This window comes from Sinocyclocheilus grahami, unplaced genomic scaffold, assembly GCF_001515645.1.
Source record: "Sinocyclocheilus grahami isolate Dianchi unplaced genomic scaffold, SAMN03320097.WGS_v1.1 scaffold442.1, whole genome shotgun sequence".
NCBI lineage: Eukaryota > Metazoa > Chordata > Actinopteri > Cypriniformes > Cyprinidae > Sinocyclocheilus > Sinocyclocheilus grahami.
The window spans coordinates 325,651-331,177 of record NW_015505621.1 but is presented as its reverse complement, the minus strand read 5'-3'; the positions used below and the strand labels follow the sequence as shown (position 1 = coordinate 331,177).

General features: G+C 35.0%; 1 protein-coding gene and 1 long non-coding RNA gene across 2 annotated transcripts in view; both read right to left on the bottom strand.

Moving 5' to 3' along the window:
- LOC107552141 (citron Rho-interacting kinase-like) overlaps window positions 1–5,527 on the bottom strand; it is a 97,589-nt gene that overhangs the window by 22,596 nt on the left and 69,466 nt on the right. The gene's annotated exons all lie outside the window — the stretch shown is intronic.
- LOC107552186 (uncharacterized) lies at window positions 633–1,675 on the bottom strand. Its single transcript, XR_001604841.1, has 3 exons — window positions 1,653–1,675; window positions 806–886; window positions 633–712 (listed from the first exon to the last, which is right to left on the bottom strand). It is a non-coding gene; the product is annotated as an uncharacterized lncRNA (long non-coding RNA).

Below are 5,527 nucleotides of genomic sequence, written 5' to 3'. Positions count from 1 at the left end.
GGATCAATTTACATTGTGTTTAAATGTGGTTTATAAATAAATGTTGTTGTTATAATTCAGTATACATCTGGCAATTCTGACTTTCTCAGAATTCTGAGTTTGCATCTGGCAATTCTGACTTTTTTTCTTGGAATTATGAATTTACATCTCACAATTCTGACTTTTTTCTTGGAATTATGAATTTACATCTCACAATGACTTCTTGCACATGCAGAATTCATAGGAAAAAAGTCAGGAATGTGCCATGTAAACTCACAATATTAGCAAGATATAAGCTTACAATTCTGAGACAATTTCTGAATTGTGAGATATAAATTGCCTTTTAACTTTTTTATATTTTTATTCTTTGGCAAAAAAATAAGGTTCCATAGATAGCAGACATCAAATAATTACATTTACTATTTCCTGGGATTAGAAACAGAACAAAAAATGAGACTTTTTTTGCAGAACATAAAAGAAAATTGTTGCAACAATTGTTGTGAATGTTACTAGCTAATAGCATTATTATTTTGTTCCTACAATTTTTAATTCAAAGAACATAGCAGATTTATTAAAACTTAAACTAAAATTCCAATTAGTTCTAGATGTTATTTTTGCGGTCTTATATGCATGCATGTTTGCTGTACGTCCTACCCAAGAGCTGCATGTCCCTGAATCTCAATAACATCCAGCGAGTTGAAGTAGGTCACAAACAGATAGGGTTCTCTGAATGCTGGAAGCAGAAGATGCTTCAGTTAGTGATCCTGAAGATCCTCATCACTATATTTTACACATTTCGGTTTGTTACAAATGGAAAACTGGCTACCAAATGTCAGGGGAAGTCGACTCCACTTGAGATCATCAGGGCGACTTTTTTGACCGTAAGCATCCACAAACACACCAATCTCTGTTATCAGAAATCAGACATTTAAAGAAGAACAATGTAGAAAATCAATACAATTTAAGTGATTTGCACAACACAGAATTTCTGGGGGGGAAAAGCACAGAGCACTGTTAATGTAAATAAATTAATAAATTAAGTTTTAACCACTTAAACAGAGTCAGGAATATTTAAATTGAGAAAAAAAATGGAATCTAGAAAAATTCAAATGGAAAAAAATTAATTTGAAAAAAAAAAATGACTGGGGAAAAAAACCTAAAAGAAACAAATTTCGTAGGACTGCATTGTCTGCATATGCCTACAATTTTAATAGCGTATGCAGTTAGTAACAAAGAATACTGAAAAATGTTACATAGTACTGCATTGTCATCGTATGAAATGTTTAATTCAGCAGCTGACGGCATCCAGTGAAGAGAAATTAAATATAACCAGTTTTATAAATAGGGTTTTATAACTGAAATAGACAGTTATTTGGCATATTTAATCAGAGATTTAAAAAAAAAATTTAACTTTTGGCAAATCCAATACATAGACTTTTTTGTTCATTTGTCAGATTGAAAACGGAAAGTGAAGTAAAGTGTTGCAATGTGATCAAATGGAGTATTTAAACATAGCCATAGAATATTGTCTTTTACACTTGTACAAAAAAATTGCATTTGGTACAACATGACTGTGAGTACGTAATGATTTTGTATGAACTGTTGCTCATGCAACTAATATTCTCATGCAACAGGAACTTGCTGTAGTTTAGATGGTGTGATGGGTGTCTGACCGTGGAAGCAGAGCAGATATACTGGGCTGTTACTATGGTACAGTGATGGTATTATGCAAGAAGGTATCTTGGGAGGAGTGAGGTGTCCAAGTCACAACATCTAACTACTGGGGCGCCTCAGGGCTCAGTTCTTGGACCACTTCTCTTCTCTATCTACAGGACATCATTAGGCTTCGGCATTCAGAAACATGGCTTTTCATATCACTGCTATTCTGATGACACTCGACTCTACCTCTCCTTCCATCCTGATGTGATGATGATAGCTGCTCGCATCTCAGCATGTCCATCACCTTCAAATCAACCTTGCCAAGACAGAACTGCTTATGGTTTCAGCCAGCCCATGACTTCATCACAATTTCTCCATCCAACTAGGCGCATCAACCATAACACCTTCCAGGACAGCCAGGAACCTTGGAGTTGGACCCTCTAACACTAGCGTTCACTATTCTTTTTCTATTCTATCTACTTATTTATTAAAAAAAAAAAAAACCTTGCTACATGTACTGCGTTAGACCAACCAGGACTTGCCACAGCACTTATATATTGTTGCTCTTTTGTTGGTTTGATTGCTTCTATTGTCCTCATTTGTAAGTAACTTTGGATAAAAGTGTCTGCGAAATATCATGGTATTTTGATCTAATGATTAGCATATTAACGTACCAAGGTATTTGCATAGTTATTTGTGTTACAAGCGCCATGCTCTACTGTTTGAGCTATGGGAATACTTTAAAGAATAAAATAGTATTATCATGGTACTTAGTACACAAATGCATGATCTAAAAAAACAACAACAAAAAAACAGTATACCATGTAGGGATATGCCGGTATCAAATTTTCATGTTGTGATTAATTGCTAATGTTTTTATCACGGTATACGGTATTATCACGATATTGAAATTTAGTTTTAAAAAAGTGTTGTCATAATACAATATAACAGGTTTAATAACTTTTTCTTATAACAAATATAGCTGCACTTTTAAATACAATAAAGCAATACAGAAAAAATGTATAAAGTAAAAAATTCTACACTGATTAAAGTGCAAAAGAATTATAAAGACCAATAGGTATCACTTCACAATACAATTTCACATTAGCTCATTAAATAACACAGTTGCAACTTTTGATTTTAACGTGTTATTAAATATTGGAATTACCTAAGATTAATGAATGTTTAGAAGAATTTTTGTTTAGAAGAATTTTTAATTGGCAGTTTATGTTAACTAATGAATTAACTAATGTTAAATAATGAAGCCCTAATGTAAAGTGTGACCGAACAGTAAACAATCAAAACACTTTCAAACAATAGGCTATCTAGGGCATGTTGTAGTCCAGATTAAAATGTAAACATTATTGAAAATAAATAGCCTATTAAGTCTAAATATTTAAGTATTTGGCACTGTGATGAACACCATAGCTAATACAAAAATCTGAATGGCTGTTTAAATCATTTAAATACATTTCAGGAACAGAAAGTAGCACTTTGTTTACGGGTTTCCAGGGTAATGGCTGCATTTCTGCTGTTCAGCGCCATCTGCTGTCAGAGAGTGAATGTGCTTTCATCCAGAGCGTCTCACGTGTTCCGCCATGCGCTTCTCGTCCGGGCTTGTTTACATCAGAGTGCGCACGCGTGTTTGATGCAGCATACAGCGTTGTGCATTGTGACCAGTTGATGGGAAAAGTATTCTTAAAATGCATTCAAAATTTGGAATAATTTGTAATAAATAATTATTCTCTGTATTTTGAAGTGCCCACGATAACAATATCGTGCATATTCATTACAGTGATATATCGCATTACCGAATACCGGCCCATGTCTAATACCATGCTAATTTTCTTTTGACCTGTTGCAAAATCCGTTCAGTTTTGGTTTCTGAAACGGAGCAGTAAATGATAGTGATCTTTGCTCACCCACGATCATCAGCAGCTTGTCGTGCTCCTTGATGATATGGATCTGAAACACGGATCCCATACCCGGGATGTGAGTGAGGGAGTTCTTAATCACATTCAGGGCATAGAGCCCTTCCTCAGAGCCCACCAACACAATCTGAAGACAAAAACAAGATGACGGTATATTAAACTATAACAAATATAGACTGAAAATAATGAAATAAATCTTGAAAATTCAAAGAGATTGAGATATTAGTGGATGACGCAGGTACCTGGTCAGTCAGCGGGAGGGTGCAGTTGATATCCAGGCGATCATCTCCTTCTAGCTTGAGTAAGGAGTTACCCAACAATTTCTGTACAGAACCACAAACACCATCATGAGGATGTGAACAGTATGTTTAAAAAGTGCATTTTTCATTTGATGCACTTCGCAGAGCTTTTAGGATTATCAGTATGTTTCCCTGCGTCCCACTGTACTGGTAAGAAGAAACAAACCTACAGTTTCTGCCTTACATGTCACTGCACTGACTCTTTAAATGTCACTATGAACAGTCTGTGGGTGTTTCTGGTTTCTCTCACTCACAGCGTCTGCTTCGGCTTTCTCTCTCGCCCCACGACTGCTGGCCACAATGGCTTCCAGCACGGCCACCCAGCGCTGCTTCTCAGAAAACCCTGAGGTCATGAGGTACAGAGTCTGACCGGGCCAGCATGTCGACTGCGGAGACGACTCCAACTTCAGCACATACGGCACATCTGAACACATGCAAGTATGTTAGGAGACAGAAAACATGTTACATCTGGACAAAAAAGTAAAAAAATCTCTATTTAAAAAAAAAAAAAAAAAATATATATATATATATATATATATATATTATAAATATATATATTATAGCAGTTTTTTATATATTAAAAAACTGCTAGATTTTAATAACTTGTAATCACTTAGCCTGAGAAGGAATAAAAAAAAAATTAAAAAAAATCTATTTCCATTTTCCATTATTTGGAAATTGAATTTTTTTCCTATTAAATTCTATTTAGAAACTCATCACACATAGTTAATATAGGGTTGCAAAGGGGCAGAAAATGTAAAAAAAATTCTAAAATGTTCCAATTCTGTAAAGTTTCCAGAAATTTTTGGAAACTTTATGCCTTTTTGCATCCCTAAAGTCATTTGTTTCCTGAAAAAATTTAATCTTGCAATGGAAGAAAGCACATTTCACTTGTGTAAATGATGTATAATATGTAAAAACAACTTAATTTAGCTTCAGGTTTTACAGGGTTGACAGGAAATAATAAAAAAGAAAGCGACTAAAGGAATCATTTATTTACTAAACAAATTAAACCAAACAATTATGATTCCCTTTTTCACAACATAAAATGTTAACCTGTACTTGTTACTTAAGCTATTTCTACTTAGTTTAACCCCCCAAAAATTGTTTTGAATTAAATTTAATTAGGCTGATTCAGTGATGTTACATTAATATACTTTTTATTTTTTAATAATACTTTTGACTTGAAAAAAAATGTTAAAGGGGTCATATGATGCGATTTAAATTTTTCCTTTCTCTTTGGAGTGTTACAAGCTCTTGGTGCATAAAGAAGATCTGTAAAGTTGCAAAGACTAAAGTCTCAAATCCAAAGAGATATTCTTTATAAAAGTTAAGTCAACCACGCCTACCTAAAATGGCTCGTTCTAACACGCCCCCACATGTCTACGTCATGATGTGGGAAGATTTGCATAACGCCGCCCAAATGTTCACACAAAGAAAGAAGGCGTAACTTTTATTCTCGCTGTAGTATTGTTGTTGCCGCCGCCGCCATGTCGTGAAGGCGCTATGTGTTTCGTTGTGAAAGCAAAACTACTTTGGTTGGCCTTCCAAATGAGGACGATATCCGCTTCGTAATGACTGGAGCTTATCCGTGCTGGTCTTCACGCTGTCAATCGCCGGATCGGCTTTCACCGTGGACGAAGCGGAGTCCAGCCCGGG